This window comes from Leuresthes tenuis, unplaced genomic scaffold (genome assembly GCF_036924035.1).
Source record: "Leuresthes tenuis unplaced genomic scaffold, fLeuTen1.0.hap1 SCAF_10, whole genome shotgun sequence".
Lineage (NCBI taxonomy): Eukaryota > Metazoa > Chordata > Actinopteri > Atheriniformes > Atherinopsidae > Leuresthes > Leuresthes tenuis.
Window position 1 is genome coordinate 10,921,653 of NW_027325364.1, and position 22,468 is coordinate 10,944,120.

Genomic DNA, 22,468 nt, shown 5'->3' on the forward strand with positions numbered 1-22,468 from the left:
GTGGAAAGGGTGTCTGCTTCCCAGACATTTACTGGCAGCTTATTCCATAAGAGAGGGGCCTGATAACTGAAGGCTCTGCCTCCCATTCTACTTTTAGAAACTCTGGGAACAACAAGTAAACCTGCAGTTTGGGAGCGAAGTGCTCTGTTAGGAAAATATCTTACAATTAAATCTTTAAGATATGAAAATTCTTCTCAGAAGCTGTATAGTCAAGTAATGTAAATTCAAAAGATATAAAAAAATGGTCAGACAAGACAGGGTTATGAGGGAAAGAGAACACTGTTAACTGTTCACTCTCAATGCCATAAGTCAGCACAAGGTCAAGGGTATGATTAAGGCAGTGAACAGGTCTGTGAACACTTTGAGAAAATCCAATAGAGTCTAATATAGAATTAAAGTTAATATTTAGGCTGTCATTTTCAACATCTACATGAATATTAAAGTCACCCACTACAATGACTTTATCTGTACTCAGCACTAACTGGGATAAAAACTCTGAGAATTCAGACTGAAACTCAGAATAAGGGCCAGGTGGATGATACACAACAAACACAAGAGGTTTTTGTGATTTCCACTTTGGGTGGGAAAAACTGAGAATCAGAGATTCAAAAGAGCTAAAACTAATCTTGGGTCTAGGACTGATTAGTAACCCTGATCTGAAGATAGCTGCCACTCCTCCTCCTCTGCCTGTGGTTTGAGGAACGTGAACATTTAAATAGTCAGAGGGAGTTGATTCATTACTGCTAACATGATCCTCCTGCTGCAGCCAGGTTTCTGTAAGACAAAATATATCAATATGATGATCACAAATCAAATCATTCACTAACAGAGACTTCGAAGGGAGAGATCTAATATTCAGCAAACCACATTTAATAGTTTGATGTTTTTGTTCAGTTAAAGTTTTTGTTTTAATTTTTTTTTTGCACAAGAGGATTTGCTCCTTTTGTGTTTTTTGATTGAGGGGGCAGCATTAGGTGGGAAGCTGCAGACAAGTGTGTAAGACTACAACTCTGCATCCTGGTCTCAACCCTGGGTTGTCATGTTTTTGGATGACTAATAAATTCGTCCATATTTCTAGAAATGAGAGCCGCTCCTTCCAAAGTGGGATGGATGCCGTCTCTCCTCATCAGACCAGGTTTTCTCCAGAAAGATTGACAATTATCTATGTAGCCCACGTTGTTTGCAGGACACCATCTAGACAACCAGCGATGAGGACATACAGCTAAACATGTCATTACTGGTCAGATTTGGCAGGGGTCCACGGGCTTGACTTTAGGACTATGACTCCTCTTCCTGACAGTCACCCAGCCACTCTTAAGTCCTGGCTGCTCGGGATCTGCTAGGGGACGACTAACAGAGCAAGCTACGGTCGGTGTTAGGTGCCAAACCAGCATTCTTCCAATGTTGGTTCATTAATATATCGTGTGTGTGTGTGTGTGTGTGTGTGTGTGTGTGAGAGAGAGAGAGAGAGAGAGAGAGAGAGAGAGAGAGAGAGAGAGAGAGAGAGAGAATCAAGCAATGCACTCAGTTAACTTTCTTTGTCAAACTGTATATAATGTATTGTATATAATTAAGTATTTTCCCTTTGCAGACGCTAGTCATTTATACAGCTGTTGAAAAGATACCACCTCTGACTGATTAGGAAATAACAAAAAAAAAAAATAATTTTATCTAAATTCTCAATAAAACCAAAAACTGTCTCCTCCAGGTTTAACTGAAGGAGCTGGTGTGTTACCAGATGGTCTGAATGCATCTGTAGGAGGGACGGTGATGTTCACAACAGATCTCAGTCCAACAGAAACACCCTTTCAGTTTGTGAGCTGGAGTTTTGGTGCTGGTCTTATTAATATAATAACCTCACAACCTACTTCAAACACAACTGGACCAGAGTATGAAGGCAGGATCACCCTCTTCACATCAACTGGATCTCTGGAGCTCAGGAATCTGAAACTTAGTGATGGTGGAGACTACACAGTGACTGTAAGATCAGCTGGTGAATTAGCTAAGCAAGGACAAACCAGGCTGGCTGTATATGGTGAGCAAGTTTTGAAACACAAAACCTTTTTTTTTTTTTAAACATGTTCTTTTGTGAAATGAAAGATCGTTACACATAATAATCATGTACAGTAGCTAAAATAATTACACATTTCTAATAATGTTTTAGTGAATTTATCATTTTCTCATCTATCATCTATCAAAGGACATCCATATCATGTTTGAAATATCAATAATCAGTTTACTATCAGTGCTGGTTCACCAGGTTTTCTCCAATGAAAGCTGGATGTTCTGCAGTACCATCAGCAGTGTGAACAAACACCTTTGATACATCTGTTATTTTATTAAATATTTGCTGCACTAATTCAGTCGACTACAGCAGTCTTTAAATCAGAGTTTCTTGATTTTTAAGACTGAACCATAAATATGTTCAGAAAGTGTTTAAACACTGATGAGGGAGGTATGTAACTAAACTCTGCTAGTTTAAGGACATATTTGGCAACCAAAACAGAGAACAAACTGAATATATTACATTGTTCACAAAGTGCCTCTCAGATTACTGATTACTTCAAACAGAGGGATTTTACATGATGTTCATCAGTCTTCCACTTTAAACTGTTTTCAGGATTAAACTATCTATCTATCTTAAATATCCTAATTATTACAAGTTTAGATAGAATTAATCTATTATTTTTGTAGTGCTAGTATTCATATATATCTTCGGAAGATAATGGCAACTAAAGAATAATTCTTTTCTCCAACCACAGAGCCAGTCTCAAATGTCACAGTAACTCTCAGCAGCACAGAGTTGGTTGAGTTCAACAGTTCTGTCAGTCTGTCCTGCTCCTCCTCTGGATCCCCCAATTCTTTCCTCTGGATGAACGGCAGCTCTGTGGTTACAGCCAGCGACAGAGTTCAGCTCAGAGGCTCCACTCTGACTATAGTCAATGTGACCCGTTATGATCAGGGACCATTCAGATGTCGCGCTTTCAATCCTGTCAGTGATGACATCAGTGGTCCAGCAAACCTCTTCATCAGCTGTGAGTTATTCACATAAATATTCAGTATCTGATAGCAGTTAGAAAAAACTGCTGTGTTACATGAAATTGTACGGAGGATTTTCTTCTCCTGGTCACTTTATTTAAGGCCAACTTTTTTAGTACATCTGTAAAATATGTAATCGGGATAAGTCACATTTGTTTGTTTGTTTCCTGTACACTCAGATGGCCCAGAAAAAAGTAAATTGTCACCGTCTCCATCACAACAACACTACAGGGAAGGTTCAGACATCAGCCTGATCTGCTCAGCTGAGTCCAGACCTACAGCCCAATTCATGTGGTTTCTGAATGGAAACAATCTGTCTGATACTGGACCAGAGCTCAGACTGATGAACATTCAACTGAGTCAGAGTGGAAACTACAGCTGTCAGGCCTTTAACCCCAAAACTCTGAGATATCAGTCATCTCAACCTTCATTCATCTCTGTTCTGGGTCAGTATGATCAAGATGTTTTGTCCAATGTGTTTTCTTGAGTGCAACAAAATATTTGGCATATTCCAGAGTAGGAAAAGCAGTTTAAAAACAGGGGGAGAGATTTACTTTTATTTCATCTCAATTATCTTTTTATAAAATTTTTATTGTATTCACACAGAACAAATTCCATATGTATTAATCTTAGATTTTTAATATTTGAAATATAGAATTTGAAAATCAATCTACTGAGAAAAAACTTGATTGATGTATGAGACTTGACTGGGATGTTCCATATCTTTATTTCTCCTAATTCCAAGATTGTTAGGGACAGGCGGACACGATGCCTCTACCCTCCAAAAATGATTTATGTTTTTATTAGTAGATAACGTTTTAGCTAGTCCTGTACTAATGCAATCCATTACAGCAGTTTTGCTGTAAATCTCACCTTTACAGGCCTGTCACAGTTGGCTGGTTGTTAAGGCTGTGTAATAAATGTGTCGACTCTTTCTTTAAGTCTCGTTGTGGTGTTGAATGGGGTTCTGTCTAAATGCAGAACAGGTGACAACCACAAGCAGTATTTTACAAAAACTTTTACTGTAATTGTTGATCAAATGCCCTGTGATGAACTGGTGACCTGTTCAGGGTGTACCCTCATCTCACCCGACAGTAGCTGGGATGGACTTCAGCCCATTCTGCGACCCTGAATTGGATAATGTCAGTATAGAAAATAGATAGATGTTGATTAAGTTACAAATCATTAAAATTGGTCCGGATAATTGAGTAAACAAGAGCGTTGGTAGGAATAGTTTACATGATGGCTGTTACACCCAGCTCAGCCAGGGAGAGGGGACATAAAACAGGATGGTGTAGGTATAAGGGAAATATTTATATTTATTGTTTAGTGACACAGATATTTTATCAAGAAAAGATAGATAGATAGTTTTGTGTACAAAGACCTGAGGAAAGTTTAGAGGTTAGACTCCAATGCTACATCAAGGTTGAGCATGAGATGATGGATGACAGGAGAGGCGTCGAGTCTGGAATCTCTTGACAAGAGGAGAAAGGGGAGTTAGGGAGGAAGTTTGGATACACACCGTATGGATGGAGAATGACAACAAAGTAAGATTTATAAAGGACAGAAATGAGCCTGATTGGCTGGATGAGAAAGGAAGTAGAAAGACCATTTGACCAAAGCATGGAGATCATAATTAACGAGGAAGGTTTGACAGCGTGGGACAGAAGGGAGCGGCAGGGAAGCAGTGGACAGGCTAAGTGGCAAGAAAGAGTGAATGAAATGGGTCAGATCTTTCTTACTGAACTTTTAACCAAACTTTATTAGGAGTACTACAACAAAAGCAAAGTTGCAAATGAAATTAGAGCCTGTGGGTGTTAACAAATCAATGAAGTCAGCAAACAGAACGGATACCATCTCGTAAAAACTGATTGGACTAAAACAAAGTAACAAAGTAACTGCACTACTTACTTCTGCACTTGTGTTGGTCCCATTTAATCCATTTAAAGAAAAAAATAGATGTGATGAGAGTGTTTCAACTAAGTCTGGTTCAGTTCCAGGTTGTTCAAATGCCCCGAACAAATATGACCTTAATAAACAAAATTATACCACTACGATTGCACGAGAAACAATTTTCTACAGGCCTGGGGCTGTCACAATGTTAAAATACTATTTAAATCTACTCCCTATTTCACCAGGATTTTGATCACTGTTTTATAACTCTGTCATAAAGCAGTAACTAAGTTTATGCTGCTCTGTTTTTCAGATGCAGTAGTTGTGAATCCAAAGCCTGTAAAAGCCTTGGCTTCACATCATGAAGTTGTTTGGACAAGTTGATATTGTCTACCTCAGTCAAATGATGACAACTACTTTTTTGTTCTCTACCCACAGAGCCAGTATCCACTGTAACAGTAACTCCCAGCAGCACAGACTTGGTTGAGTTCAACAGTTCTGTCAGTCTGTCCTGCTCCTCTTCTGCACCCTTCCTCTTTTATCTCTGGATGATTCTGAGGTTACAGCCAGTGACAGAGTTCAGCTCAATGATGGAGGCTCCACTCTGACTATCATCAATGTGACCCGTTATGATCAGGGATCATACAGATGTCGTGTGTTCAATCCTGTCAGTAATCAGATCAGTGTTCCAGTAAACCTCTCCATCAGCTGTGAGTTATTAACATAAATATTCAGTATCATCAGAGAGTTGAGAACACTGCCACAGGTTGCAGTTTTCAGTCTAATGGGATCCAGGACACCATAAATCAGAAAGAACGGCTGTGTTATATTATTGGCAGGAATATTTTTCACTAGAAGACCTCAGGATAAGTCACATGTGTTTATTTGTTTCCTGTACGCTCAGATGGTCCAGAAAATATCAAAATGACTCCGTCTCTATCACAAGAACATTATGAAGAAGGGTCAGACATCAGCCTCATGTGCTCAGCTGAGTCCAGACCTGAAGCCCAGTTTACATGGTTTCTGAATGGAAACTATACTGGTACTGGACCAGAGCTCAGACTGGTGAACATTCAGCTGAGTCAGAGTGGAAACTACAGCTGTCAGGCCTTTAACAACAAAACTCTGAGAAACCAGTCATCTCAACCTTCATTCATCTCTGTTCTGGGTAAGTGTGAATGAAATATTTAGGATTTATTTAAATTACACAAAGAAAACAAAAAATAGAAATCAAATCATTGTACATAGAAATAATATTTTTTTTAAAAAGGGAAATTGCATAAAATATATGTGGCCTGGTAATACATTTTATCCCTGTCGGAGTCCTGTTGTCTTTACATACATTAAATAAACTATTAATAATAAGTAAACTAATAATAAGACAATAAGAGATTTTTACTTTTGGACCAAAAACATCAGCATGTTCAGCTGAAAAGTTGCCATGATGGTGCAGTTGTTCCAAACATAGTTGGAAAAAGTGTTGACATTTTCAGAAAGTTCACACAGTAACATTATAAGTTATAAAGTAGCTTTAGGTCAGTTTTATCAAAAATAAAACACTGATCACTATACAGTCCCTTCAAGCCATCTCCTTCACTGTCAGGATCCACGGTTTTTGGTATTTTGATTTCTTGTCCTTTGAGTTTCTGCTCTTTTATATTGTTTGATTATTTCTTGGTTCTTTGTTTTACTCTGTTTTGTATATTTTTGTTTTTTCCTCTTATTTGGGTTTCTATGTTTTATCTGTTCCTTGGTTCCTCTGTTCTATGTCCTTAGTTGGTATTTTGTTTTGAGCTTATACTTTGTATTGTGTATTAGATTCTTGTTCTGGTCATTACTCCAAGTTATCCCCAGTTTCCCTGTTTGGTCTCTGCTCAATCAGCCACAGCTGCAATCCCTCTGTTCCCCTCAGTATATGTTCCCCTTGATCAATCTCAATGTCAGATCCTCGCAGTTACCTTCTACTTTGTTTCCAACTGTTCTTTTCTTCACTGCTGTTCTGGCCTTTTTGGATTTGTTCGGTAATTCGTTTTATTTTGCTCTTACAGTTTAGATTATGGTTTTCTGGCTCTGATGCGTTTTTTGCTTTAAGTTTCTCTGATAAACTTAAAGTTTCCTTCAGCCTACAGCCTACTGATCTGCCTTTGGGTCCTCTTCTCACCACCAATCCATAAAATTCTCTGCTGAATATAATTAGGCTGAATATATATGAGGCAGGTTTGCTTTTTTTCTTTTACATAAAAGTCCTGTCAACACAATTAATTTGTTCAGCTTTTCTAAACAAACAAATTTTCCTCTGATTTTACATTGAAATAAGTGAGAAAAAGCTGTATCAGCTTTTTTTCATGTGAACACTGACCAATGAGGTTAAGTGTGATTCTGAAAGGTGACTTAAGGAATATTCACCATGTCTTGAAATTCATGCCATCAAGTAAATATTGTAGGCTTGCAGGCATATTATTTGTCATGTTTCTAAGTGAATTTCTCTTTTTTCTTTTGTTTTATTTCATACTGTGAAGAACAGGGAGGTCTCTCAGGTGGTGCCGTGGCTGGAATAGTACTTGCGTGTTTGATAGTAACGGCTGCAGCAGCTGCTGGAGGCTACTATATCTTTAAAAGACAGTGAGTGCTCTCATGTTACCAGCCACTTCATTGTTACCACACTACATTCTAACATCAGAGATGCTGGACATTTATATTTTCTAATGCATTATGTGGTATCACTAGTTAGTCTTATTCTAATTTTGGTCAAATTAAAGCTATAATTCTTTCTCCTCTAGAATGCTTACAAATACAACAGCAGTACGTTTTTGATTAACTATGTTTTTTCCCCCAATATTTAGAAGAAATATTAAAGCTAAACCAGAGGTGGATAACTCGGGTAAGTATGTATCTCATCCTGTACACATTTAAAGACTAGCACTGACAAAATAAGGGGGGAGAAAATCATTCAGCACACTGTAAAAAAAACAAAAAAAACAACTATGAAATGTAATTTTACCAAGTATGTCTCACTGCGTTATCCTAATTTCTTATTTACTAAATATTCTTGATGGCAAGGTTGCAGAATAATTCATTTACCATGATATGGAGAAAATTATATAATTCTTGACAGAAATCTGTGAAACGGCTTAAAATACTCTTCAAACTTCTTTATTAACATTGAGCTATCTTCGAATTATTCTTTTCTGAACAATCCCGGAGATGTTTATCAGCCTAACTGTACACAGCACTTGTTGTGTCAGAGTAAATTAGCTAAAAGCATAACGGGAACTTCAGCAGCAGATCATTTGTAACATTTTTAATAACATCATTAAACTTTGTTGCAATAAACTTGAAACATGCCGCACACATGTCCACTCAGGACGCTGTAATGTAAATCAGTGTAATTAATTCAAAATAATTTACCCTGTGAGGTTAAAATTTACTTGAAAAACTCCCAAATTTTCAAAATTTTGTTATTCAGAGAAATGGCATGTTTCACATCTAATCATTATTGTATCCTTGCAAATCTACATAATTAAGTTAAAGTTAAATGGCTTGCATGATTAGTATTTACCAAACTCCAAATGGACATTTTTAAAATTCATAATGCCATTATAGATTGAAGATCTTTCCTTTTTTGCCTAGGACAAGAACATGTGTATGAAGATGTGATAGATTTAAATGGAAGGAGAAGATAAAGTCTTCAAGCCTATTTTATGGTGAGTTCTGAACTTTATTCTGAGTGTAAAAAGTAAAATTTTGAAGCATCAGGATTCAATATTTCCTTTTCCAGAAGCTATTTTACGTTACAACATACAGCCGATCATCACTCTAATCAGCTTTTTGCTTCCTTCTTATTGTGCAGAAGAGAGAAAATGAACAGACAAGAAACTTGATAGAAGAGAAGAAAAGACACCAGAGGTTGTTGTTATTTTCTAATTAACGCTGTCATTGTATTCATTTCTCATGCACACTTATTTAACTTTATACATTTATCAAGGCTTTGAAGGAATGATCAAATCAATACTAATGAAGAATTTATGTGATTAAGAAGCTAATGAATTAACTTTTTCGCTGGTTAAAAGTTACACAATAAATTTGCAAATTATTTGTAAATTATTTATAAACCATCAAGAAACTTTATGTAAATAAACTTGCATGAAGCTTTTTTCTCTGTATTGGACTGTATATTTGAAGTGCCCTGAGATGATATCTATCCAAACTGAATTGAATTTAATTGACCTGCACTCTGACTGACTAACTGCACATAAGTAGTTTTCTTTGTTTTCTTTTTCTTTACCAATGGATGCAAACATGAGTGTTTCCCCTCAGGGACCCTGACACTGGCCTAGTTGCAGTGCAAGAAAGCATCTCACCACACATTTACCACACGGGGCGTTAGCTTCTTTCTTTCTTTCTTTCTTTTTTTTTTTTGTAATGACAAAAACTGGAGCAACAAATTTAGAAAGGAAACCTGGTTTCCTTTGGCCTTAGAAAAAAAAACAAAACAAAACACCACTGTTAAAAAAGACTAGATTGGTTTAAGTCTGTAATTTAGTCCCAAACAGTGGCTTTAGTGATCCCTCTCAGGCCCCAGTATGAGGTGTATCAATGGCTCCTCCTGACTGAAATGATTAAACATGTACAGATTTGTTCCAAGCTTTCATATACACCACAGGATGAATGTTGATGAATGATCTGACTTTTTATCTTTTTACCTGTCATCACATAATAATTAAAGAACGAAAACAATTTGCAGCCAATGGGAATGCTTGTTAAAGGAAATTTGGCCAGTTACAGGTTTATTCTTCACTTTTTGCTGGTCCTGCAGATTTTAAACAAAAGTTTTAAATACCTGAAATAATATTCATTTTAATGGACACAGTTACAGTTGGCCAGTATCTATTAGGTTAAAAGTTATACAATGAATATGGGCTTAAAGTGCACACAGTCAGCTTTAAATTCAAGGTATTCACATTCAAACTGGAGGAAGGGTTTAAGAAAACAACTTTTAAATATGCAGAACACTCTCTTTAATTATTTCATCATCAATTGTTCAAGGAAATGTTTCAGAGTTGCTTCTGATCATTGGATCTTTTACATGCATAAAACTTTTTCATAACTCTGGTAATGAGGACCATGCTCCCCTTTCATTATAAAAAATCTGCCATGCAGGGAAACAAATACATTTGGTATTCCAAAAGGTAAAAACTGCCAAAAAGAAGAATTATGTCCCCATTAAATGGCAGGTGGAGTGCTGTTCCCTTTCACAGATAAATTAGCTTCCTGGAAGAACAGAAGAACAGAAGACAATGGAGTAATGGGTATAGAAAAGCACAGTCTGCTCTGAGTTGTCAGCTCTGAGCAGACTGTGTCCCTGGTGGGAATATAGTATGATATATAAGCATTAGGACTAGGTCTGAAAATAGTAAGCCTTTAAAAATAAATGTGGGTGAATTCTACTGAATCCTGAATTCTTTTGCTTTGCTGTATGTTACTCATACACAAGGCTGTAGCAATAGAGCACTCGTCCACTCGTCACATTGCTTGTGTTGATGTAGGATTTCATCCATTTTACAAAAAGTCTTGGCAAATTTGGCTTATGGGCAACCCAGTAGCTTTTTTCACACTAAAGTCCATTTCAGAAGGTGGCTGTCAAGATATTAGATAATTATCAAAGTGATGAGCAGTGTGTGAGAATTTCAGTCAAATTGGCTTCAACATGGTTGACTTTATTTAATGACTTTATCTGATAATGACATTTAAAAAGTTTTCATTCATATAAACCTGCTCCAGTCTGACCCCACAAACAGGTTTACTGAGTTACTGAAGGTAAAGTGGCGATTAAACAATCTGTCATGACATTGATGTTGAAACAGATAAGATGGCAGGCTAACTGTAAAGTTTATCAGATGCAACACTTTAGTTTAGACCGGTTGCACATCACCAACACTTTACCTTCCTGTCTCCTCTTGTAGCTATCAGACATAAGATGCAAACCAGTGGCTTTTCTGAGTGGTAGAATATTAACTAATTTTACTTCAAACAGATAAAACCAGCTGATAGCTGCACTCTGCAGAGATCACAGGTCAAACAAGTTCAAAGATCTAAAAAGCTGAAGGACAGATACTAACAAACACTTTCGTCGTATTGCTGTTTTTTTTATAATGCAAAAAATCCACCTCCTGTATTCTGAAATCATGAAGTTATTTTAAACCATAAATTTGAACCAAATCTCTCTTTCATAGAGCTTTTACCAGAATAGCAAAGAAGATTTTAACTTTTTATATATTGTTGGTGGTGCGTAGAGTCTGAGATATTTGGTTAATTTCTGTTGGTAGGATGCTTATCATATAGAAAAAAATATATAGAATATTATATGCTAAATTGATTCATTTAGGTTAAATTAATTAATTAATTAAATTTTTCTAATTAAATGTAGCAGTTTTTAAAAGCTGGAACAACACAAGAGATTAAATTGATTTCTATCACGACAGCATCTTAAGAGGACTATGCTAGTTTTTACTAAACAACTCATGTTTCGGTTTAAAAGTTTTGGAGAATATTCATGTGGGTACAAGGTGGGGTTATGTACACTGTTTTTGTTTAACTGTGGTCTCCCTTACAATACATTTACTGTGATATACTCGGAAAGCAGCCAAAAAGTCTGTTCAGAGCTCATATAGATGAAAGGAATTAGCACAGCTCCATAAATTTCATCTTGTGTCACATAAAACCTTAGATTTTGTGATCCTTTTGTCATGGTTTGCCGATGGAGGCGAAGGAGGACCCAGATGCAGACATGGGACAGTAGCCAGGAGGAAACTTAAAGGGTTTATTATAATATAAATGAAAATCACAGCCAACACTGGAGAACTAAAACTACAATAAAACAACAAACACCTAAAGAAGAAATAACAAAAACCTAATGTACAAAACCAGGAAGCTGAATCTGCGAGATGGGGAAAATCATGGGTAAATTGACAGAGGATCTGAAGCTGATGGCAGGGCAGGAGAAAGACTGGGGAAAGGTGAGGACTAGACAAGGCTAAACTGGAAACTAAACAGAAAAACACAAAAAATACATGAATCGTGACAGAAACTGCTTGAATGAAATCAAGCTTGGTTAAAATGATAGAGTGGGATATTTTAGATTAATTAGAATTACACCAGAGGTAGTAAATCTGAAAGAAATGTACTTGCTTTAATAATTGCAAAGAACAATACACTGAGCTTTTGTTTATCTGTCTGCCTCTTCCCTTTGGGAGGATTTGTGGTTTATCCAGGTCACCAGGTTATATAGTTAGATGGCCTCCCTGACACCCTGAGGACACCACAACCCACTGACTCTTTTAAAAGGGGCCTAAAGACATTTCTTTTTAGCAAAACATATGGTCCCCCCTCTTAGACGTCTGCCAAATTCTTTTTACTTTTATACTGAACTGCTTACTTGTTTTTATTTTATTTTTTAAGCTGTAGCCCTTTGAGATCTTGCGATGTAAAGGGCACTACAAATAAAATGTATTATTATTATAGTACCAACCTTCTGTCGGCATTGCTTTAGATAACAAATGTCTAATAATTTTTTTTTCCACCATAAGTCACAACCTGTATCCAGAAATAGTCAAACCTCTTAATTTTATGGTGTCTCAAGTCAAACTGCACAGAAATACTGCTGTCGCTGGACAAGATGCTCTCTCCATATTCACCCATCATGAGCCGCACTGATTCCCATCAGCCCCCAGAATACAGAGTTACAAACAGGGTTTAGTTCCATCATGTTTAAAATGTTAAGTGTCGCTAACAAACGCACGTTGTTGTTGAGAAGCCACAGGTAAGAAGCTCATCAGATCTCGTGAGGCATGTATGCCCTCCAGCATTGTACATGTCACGAAACATAGACACATGTGATACATTGTCTATACCTCTTCATTTTAATTGATTCAGTGGTTACATCACAGCATTACAATCATCGTGCAGTCATTCATCTTGGATAAACAGCAACAAACAACTGCAAAGAAATATGTATTGTTTGGATACTTTATGAAATAGTTTTCAAATTGTAATTGAGTCAGCCTGGAGGCACTGAAGCCAGTGATCTGTTTGTAAAGCTGTCTGAGGGAGGCCGAGTGTCTCCTGGGCATCTTTGATCCTCCTTTTCTAGGAATGCTACGGCTCACTGCAGCCTCTCAAACACGACCCTGAAGGAGAACTAAAAAAAACCCATTTACAGAGGAGCTCGTAAAACTGATGCACACTCCATCACCAGCATGAGTCCGACCTCAGCCTCCCAAAGTGATATGAGTCATACATTTATATTCATGTAATTTATCTTTAACTTATGGCATTCTTGATGTCTTGTGTCTTGTTAGCAAGTGCCTTATTACTGAGGGTATGTTTTTGCTCAGTAATAAAAAAATGACCAAGTCACAAGTAACCACGGATATTTTGAATGATAGATTTGTTTATTGGTATAAGTATTTACTTCTTATGATGTCATAGTGTTTGTCTTTATGAAGAAAATTTGGATTGGATAAAATATCTTGAAAAAAATGTTACACTTTTTGCAGTTTTCTATGAAGACCATACTTGGTTGTGTTGAAATTATGATATTTAAGAAAAATGATCAGGAAGAGCTGATCTTTGAGGCTTTTTCTACAAAAACTCTTGAGTGCAGGTTACTTCTGCCTACAAATACCCAGAGGCAGTGTGGTGTGTGTGCACAGGCATAGTAAACACTGTTTGTACTCTTCATCACTGAGTAGGGGGTTGGAGTTGGTCCTCTGTTTTGGGTGTGGGACAATAAAAGAGCAAGAGCACCTGTGCCCCTTGTTATTTTTTATTGCTAAGACTTTGAGGCAACACTGAAAGAGTCCATGTACACCATGGAGGAAATTATGCCCCTGACTGCTGTGATGCTTCTTTTATCAGGTAAATTCAGCTGATATTCAGGTGGGAAACAGTGCATGTTGTCTCTTTGAAAAGGGGCTCTTTGTCTTGTATATTTAACATCTTTCTGAGTCCATAGATCATAGTTTTCCGACCAAACTTGTTGAGTTTTTACAGTGTTTTCTCTTTGGGTTGATAAGGTATGTGTGCAGGTGAGAGTATTTTATCCCCTGGACCTCTGAGTGGAGCTGTAGCGGGCAAGGTGAAATTCACCACCACCCTCAAACCCCCAGAGAGACCATTCCTGTCTGTCAGCTGGAGCTTTAAAGGTGTAAACATCATCACCTCGACCAGCGTCAACATCACTGAGCCCGGCCACACCAACAGGATCTCATTAGATCGAAGGACAGGGGCCCTGGAGCTCAGAAACCTGGTTTCAGAGGACAGCGGGGAGTACACCGTCACCATCATACCAGACGGAGGGCTGCAGAAACAGGGGAGGACTACTCTTAACGTGTATAGTAGGTCTTCTGTGGTAATTGCTCGCTTAAAAACAAAAAAAAAAGAAACTGTTGTCCAGATCACAAGTTTGACAAACTTAGGTTTTAAATGCCATTATTTAATATATATAACATTCCTAAAAATGGCACAAATCAACATCATTTTGATTATACCAAACTTATTTACTCTTGGTGTAGAAACGCCCATACATTCAAGTGAAAAATGCATTCCTACATGCATTCCTACATATTTTTATGTTAAGTTATGCAGCTGAAATTTTTATCTTATATTTATTATTTATTTATTATTATATAAGTTTATTCATAGTTACCAGTTTAGAACCTCAGAAACATATATGAAAGTGATGCTGTTCGTCCAGCTTGAAAAAGTTTTATTAAGTTTTAGTCAAAAAATAAGAATCTGTGTAGCCAGTATCACACAATTTGATGAAAACAGCTCTTTCTGTTTTTGAACTCTTCTATCATTTTCACTGCACTGACACTGTTTATGCACCACCAGCACTGATAACTGGAGCCGCCATCCGCAGCCCTGCAGCCGTGCTGATAGAAGGTCAAAGCTCCACTAACCTCACCTGTGAGGCCTCCGGCTCCGTCAGCACCAGAGTGTGGATGAAAGATGGCCACCCTGTTCATCCCAGCGACAGTGTCAGCCTATCCATGAACAACAAGACAGTGTTCATACGACCTGTTCGCAGGTCAAGCCATGGCACCTACCAGTGTCGAGTCAGCAACCCGGTCAGCACCATGACTGCGGTCCTTACCCTCACTGTCAACTGTTAGTATCTGCTTGGTGCACACAGATCAGAAACTACCATTTTTTGCTGACAGTTTTAGGATTTTTTATCGTATTTAAAGGTATTTTGGTCAGAACTTTGTACCCTTAACACAGTATGTATCTTCTATCTGTGCAGACGGACCACATAACATCTCAATTATTGGGCCAGCAGCAGCTTCCCCCGGCCACAGAGTGACCCTGCAATGCACGGCAGCCTCTGTCCCACCACCAAAATTCAGCTGGATGTTTAATGGCAATGAGACGCGTGTCAATACCTCTGTCTATATCATAGAGAGATTAGAGCCAAAAAACACTGGGAATTACACCTGCATCGCCAGAAATATGGTGACCATTAAGGAAAACTCAACAGTTCTGAATCTGAGAGGTAAGAGATTAATAATAAGGCTTGCTATCATTCTTTGTATTTCATGCATTATAAAAAGAAGGTGGCATATTTAATGACAGTGACCGTTTTCCTCTTTGCTACATGCAGCGTCTTGCAGTGCCCCCTTCTGGTCGTTCACAGTGTTGGTCATCGGTGGACTGACTCTAAAAGGATTGATATAAGGGGCAAGCAAATTCTGACCAGTGAGATGTTATTGATCACATATCATAGATCTGTGCAATATCATGTTCTATAAATTAGAATTAGAAGTTTGTGTGAACGCAACTGTTTTTACAAATGATAATGCCATAAATGCCTTTTCAGTTATTTTCTATTATGTTGCTGTTTTGATTGTCTCACTTTTATTCTGTTTTTTTTCCCCTTTGTTGTTGTTGCTGACAGTCTGTTACCTGAAATCTAAATATGTGACTGTTTCCCTTAAAGCTGTACTTTTAAACTAAACTAACCATAACAAAGTTCAACTGTTGCTTCACTGTTGCATCATTACCGCTAAAGCATTGTGATCCTAACCCTGACTCAGTTGTTAATAGCCAGAACTAGCCGAGCACACATCTGCTATTAAGTGTTTGGACTGTATTTATGTGGTTCCAGTTTATACAATGGCATGATGTATTGTTATACTTCCTGTTAAGAAATGTTCCCTATCTGAGTCTATTTGAGCTTATTATCAGAGGAACTGACTCCAACGTTTTTAAATATTTTAAATAGATTTCTGCCAACTCTTTTTCCTGTCACAGGCCTCACCTCAGTGAATGTGTGAGAGTATGTCCCTGTCCCTTAAAGAAGAACGTTTTTTTTGTAGGGATTTTTTCTTATGCAGATGTAGATATACACACCTACGCAGTTTCAGAATGCTTTGATAGCAGCAGTTTCCCATAAAAACGTAAAACAAAAGTGAAAAGGAGTTGTTTCCAAACTGAGTGAAAGTACACTGAAAAAGCCATGAATCGCTATTCATTTCCCTCCAAGAAGACACATTTTCTTCTTATCTCTCAAAGCGGTGTTAAGCAAGAGTTTTTCAGGCTTTCTGAAGGTCTTTTCAATTTTTCCTTTGGACATTGGCTACTTTTTCACTCTCTGTCCTTTTACCTGACCATGTTCGTAGGAATGTGCATTTGTCTTTTTAGCCATTTAACACAAATCTATGAATCATTCAAGCATAAAAAAGGCACCCAAACCCAAGTTACTTAACAGACAACATAGCAAAGGGCCAGTTTAAATTTCTATCTTTAGGCACTTTGTTACAAGCAGCCTGTCACAAAGACACATTATCTGTTTCAACGGAGAACTATCCATAAAGACCAAATTACAAGAAAGCTTGTCTCAGAGGGTTCAGCCTGTGCTGTAGAATAAAGGTGCTCATACCAAATATTTCAAGGTCATTAGAAATGTACAAACTATATCTTTGCTTTATATACTGTAATTTTATTTACGTTTGCACCTGTTTAAATAAACTGTTGCACCTATTTTGTTTTTTTGTGACAATACATAAAGAAGTGAGTGATGACTCTAGACTGTTGCACATTGATTTACTTCTATATTTTACATATTGAAACATGTTGTAACATTGCTCCCCGTTGGACGATCTCGTAACAATGCAAAAGCTGTTTTGAATTTATTCAACATCCACCGGTATAAAGCTATTCTGATCAGATTAATTCAGAGAGCTCAAAAGACTGAATATGAATGAAGCATGACCTGTTAGACTCCTCTTCATAACAGATTGTCAAAATAAGCTTTTTTTCATATTTTCTGTATGTTCTTAAAGAATGACCTAATTCAAAACACATTTCCCATCTTCAGTCATTAATTGTGAATAAATATGTTCAGGAGACCACTGTTGTTGATAAGAAAACGTTCTACGTGCTCTCAGGAAGCAGAGTTGTTGCCTTGCCTTGTAAATCTCTAATTTACATGCAAGTAACAAGCTGAATTCAGCTCAATAAAACAAGTCAAGCTTTGCATCCCTGACCTCATTAACTTGTTGAACACTTCTAAGTAATTCATCCTGGAACTCTGATTAGTAGAGATAATTATACTTCTGCGAGTGGCAGCTTCCTTTGGGAGGCTTGACAACAGGTCACTGGTGACGACGTGCTGAATAAGTGCACTGTTCTGCTGTGCACCCTTTGTGTCTTGAATGTGGTTAGTTATACTTTCCACTAGTACACTCAATACTTTGTGAATGCACTCTTTTCACACCGTTTTATTTGACACAACATTCAGTCAATCTGTCGATTACAAAGTCATATTTTAATATTTGGACTATGAGTGATCTCTCAGGTTGACATGACACCTGATTGCATTGGAGGATCTTAGCTGAAGTAGACTCTTTAATTCTCCTTTCCAGCTGTAGTTGCTATTCTTAGTGCAATGTTCTCCATAAAGACATAAAGCTGGATGCACATAAGCACGCAAAATAATAATAACAAAAGTATATAATAATCTCATAAACTGGGAACTGCACCTGCTCGTTACATCTGCAGGACTAATCAGTATGCTGCAGACACTGAGGTAGTGCTCTGCGTTCCTATCTTATAACTTCCTCAAACACAGCAGAGAGTAAAAAAATCAATGATCCTGAAGCAAAGGGTAATATATCACCGTCCACATTAGACTTTAGTAAAGAATAATAAAGCCAAACAACAGTGAGACCTTGATGTGTCAGTAAAACTCTAAAGCTAAAGTTTGCCAGTTGAGTTGATGAGAACTATGAGGGGCATACGCTCAGTTACTGCATTTATAGATGGACTGTGAAACTAAAGTAGGAAAATTAAATTCAATGTCCCACTACAGCAGTTAAAAATCCTCTAAAAACTTGTTTTTTGTCCATATTGTAGGTTAGTATTAGTTTGTAAAACAAAAAAAAAACTCTCATACCTTTATAATTGGTCAGGTTATGACTCTACCTCTTCTTCCTCATTCAGTAAATGGGGGTCTAGGAATATGTAAGTCTGATCACATCTCCACCCACAAACAACTGATGCCAGCCTTCCTCGTCTCTGCTAAGTTATGGGCAATTCTTACATTGGTCTAATTCAGCTACACATTTACATATCCAATGTGTTGTGACTCAATGTGCAATACAGCCCAGTTAAAAAGAATAAAGAAAATATGTCTTTGAACCAGAGAGCGATTCTCAAGAAAGCTGCAGCATGTATACCTTACAAGTGGGTATCATAACAGCAATTTCCTCACTTTCGATGCTTTAAGTCATTTATAGGCTGCTAGATCCAGGAGCCAGGCTAACTCACAGCTGCCAGCTAGCCTGGCACACCCAGAGGTGGTACTGTTCCCAAGATGAGCACAAAACAGAAGAAGCACGACCAAGCAAGAAGCTGTGGGACTCAATGAGCTGGAAACAAACTCACCACAGAAGCCAGTGGCAGCCAAAGAGCACCCACAAACCTCTACAAACACGGGTCATACAGCAAGCAACCACTAACACTAAGGTCATGATGTCTTCCATCTCAACTGTCTCTTTAAAAAACTGTCACTCACACAAAAGCAGAAACTCTCCTGTGGTGATGTCAGTGTGAAGGAAGGAACAGTCTGTTTCTAACAATGACCACCAATCTCTAATCTGCCTGCATCTCTTCAAGGAAACACGAATGTGCTTCACAAGAAATCTCACATAAGACTGTAACCAGTCAGAGTGTAAGTATTAAAACATTATTAGAAAAACTTTTTTCAGAACTGTGCAAATGCCTACTTTATCGCTCAGGAAATGTATTTCTTAAATGCAACCTTAGACAATAAAAAGACAACAGGGCAAACATTTATCATAATTTTTGCTTTTATTTACAACCGAGGATTAATTACTTTAGCTTGTATTTCCTTTAGGATATTGCTTCTGAGAGGTTTTGTGAGTTTATTCCCCCATTAAAGATCTGTGTTGTTTATTCTTTAACTCACAGAACAGATACAAAGTGGTGCAGCTACAAATCTGACACCACTATGATCTGACCACAGGGGGTCGCTGTTGCGCAGGTTTCGACCTGACTGCCATGCCTGTCTGCTGTCGGAAACTGACGCCTCAAAACTGAGTTGAAAGTTGACTCAAGCACAACATCAAACGTCGAATAGCTTTAGTTTAATTCTTTGTTAGAAATCAGAGAAATGAAAGAAAGCCTCCTGTAGCAGCCACACACCTCCCTTATTTATCTATTTATTTATTTTTTGCTAACGCAGCAATTAACACGTAGAGGTTGAGATGCGTTACACAACTATACAGCAGCAGAGAGGAATATAGCCTGTTTGAACTAATTTTGCTGGGGGAAAAGTTCTGCTTTTGTTCCTCTTTTTAGACGCTCTTTTTTCTGCTTTCAAAGACATGGATGACATTTCTGCATCTCTTCGACCCAAAAGTTGAACCGCACTGATCTGTCTCTTCGTGACCAATTTCAAATGCTTGTTTGTTAGGTGGCAAACCAAGTCGAGAATATTATGATCTGAAAGATAGTTTTTTTCCCTTTGCTTTTTCTCATTGCACCACGACCTTTATTTGCGCATAATGAAAACCTGCAACATATTTTCTCACCGGCTCCTGAAGTTGATTTACATCACATTACTCCCAGGTAAGACTGTTGGTTTTAAACTTGTTTTAAACAAACCTATTTATAACGACTTATACTGACTGATCTATTTTAAAAGTGAAACTTCTCTTTGATATGATTTAGAAGCATGTTTTACAGTTTAAAGAAAGGGGGTTTCATTGGCGTTGATACTGAACTAGCTACATGTATAATGATATAAAAATAATAACGGATTGAAGTAACAAAATAAGAATCTTAATTTAAGAGTGTAAAAATCGTGGTTTTTGTATCAATCTGTATCAATTCTCCCTCTTCTTTCTATCGTGTAATTTGATTTCCACAGTTCTAAAAGCGCAAAAAGTGGAAGACTTAGCTGAAGTGACTGGATATGTCGGGTTTGATGTCACCCTCCCGTGCCCGTCCATCCCAGGACGAAATGATGTCAATATTACTCAGATGCAGTGGGATCTCCTAAAGGCAGAAGGAACAAATAAAACCACCATTATTGTTTTCAGCAGCCAGTTCGGGGAGCACATTCATGAATCTCCACTGAAGGTCAGAGTGAAGGTGGAGAGGCAATCGTTGATAATAAAGGATGTCTTAAAGGCAGATGCAGGATTGTACAGCTGCAAATTGACCACCTTTCCCATTGGTTCAGTTGAGGGAACCACCAGACTTGTCATTCAAGGTGAATAAACAAATAGCAGGAAGAAACATGCTGTGACACATTATACTCCATTTGAATACAGTGTTTGGTGTTCAGTGTGTTTGGTTTGTAGTGGATTAGAGCTGCAGTCAGATCAGCAAATAATGCTGCATTAATGACAATCTGTGTAGATTTGATACAATTATTTTTTTATTTTAATTATTATTTGTGGTGAGAAATATTTGTCATGTATTTTGTTCCACTTGGTGATTCAAGAAGAACACGATTTTGACCATTTTTGCAATATAGTACATGAAACTCATTGCTCTGTATTGTGCTGTGTTCCTTTTCAAAATACCAGTTATCTTGATAAGATTATTGTTTATTAACACAGCAATAATCTTACATTGTAATAAATATATGTGAGGTATGATACACAGAGGACTAATCGGTCACGAATCTCCTCCCAGAACAGAAGCCGTTATCCACAGGAATTCTTTCTGCGATAGTTGTTTCCATCATACTGCTGTTAGTGATCCTTTCAGCCACAACTTACCTCATCTTCATCAGAAAGTAAGTGTCTGTGCTTAGGTTCAGGATTTTGGAAAAAAATATAGTTTAGTCCCATTTTTGGGGCCCTGCCTCTGTTTAGGGGAGAAAACAGTTAAGCTTTGAAGCTTGGTTTAGAATTAAAAAAGGGAAGTTTTGAGCATTGTATTTGAAAGAGCAATTAATAACTGAACTGAGAAAAGAACCTGCCGCAGCCTGGCTTTTGTTTTTGAGATCTAATCATAGCTCTGTTGGTTCTGTTTGTCTTAGACATGATCCTGAGGTCAGGCTTCGGGTCCACATAGGTGAGAACAAACACACAGGCCTGCTCTTACACTATTTCTAACCACTATTTTTAGCCTTTTGTGTTTCACTTCCCTTGAATAATGATTACTGTGTGTGTCTTTCAGATACATCTGGTCAGGTGGCAGGTGCAATGAGGCCATCCTTCATTGTAAGAGAGCAGGTGAGTTCAGAGCTGATAAAAAAGCTGCACTTCTATACTTTTTGGGGTTTTGAATCACATTGTGTTAATAAGAAAAATATAATGAACTCTCTTACACTCGTTCTCATAGGAAGTGGTTTATGCTGACGTCAAGCCTAAATCATCAAGAAATAGTACTTCATCATTCAATGTCAATCACAAAGTCACTGCACCGGCTGATGATGTCACATACTCTGAGGTCATAGTTTTGCGCCCGCAGCCCCAGTGAGACACACTGTACATGGTGTTTTTACTTGTTGAAGACAATCGAAAGAAAAGACTTTCAGAAGTTTTTATGTGATTGACATTTACTGTAATTGTAATAATTTTGTGAAAATCCATATGTACACCTGATTCTAATCACCATCACTTTTGCTCCTGCTCAGCACACCCTGTTCACTCACTCTTACTTGAGCTACATGATAAGGTCAGTTTGTCAGTATGCACACAGTGTGTGATTGTATCTTGCAGTGACGCAAATAAGCCATTCAGCATCAGGAATATCAAAAGTTTGCAGATACTTTGTCAAAACCAAAGGAATACCTTGAGCTGATGGTGTTGCTCGATAAAAACTCAGGAAATGATGCAGCAAAAGTACTTCTGTGCTTAAACCTACAGCTGCATGAAATGTTCACCCTCTCTCCATTTCAAGGTTTTATATATCAGGACATAATATTTTAAAAAATCATCTGGTCCTCACCAGGTCTCACAGCCTTAGATGAACAGCAACACATGACATATAACAT

At 37.6% G+C, this 22,468-nt stretch overlaps 1 pseudogene; it reads left to right on the plus strand.

Moving 5' to 3' along the window:
- Window positions 1–1,748: 1,748 nt before the first annotated feature.
- LOC140316954 (hemicentin-1-like) lies at window positions 1,749–22,468 on the plus strand (annotated as a pseudogene).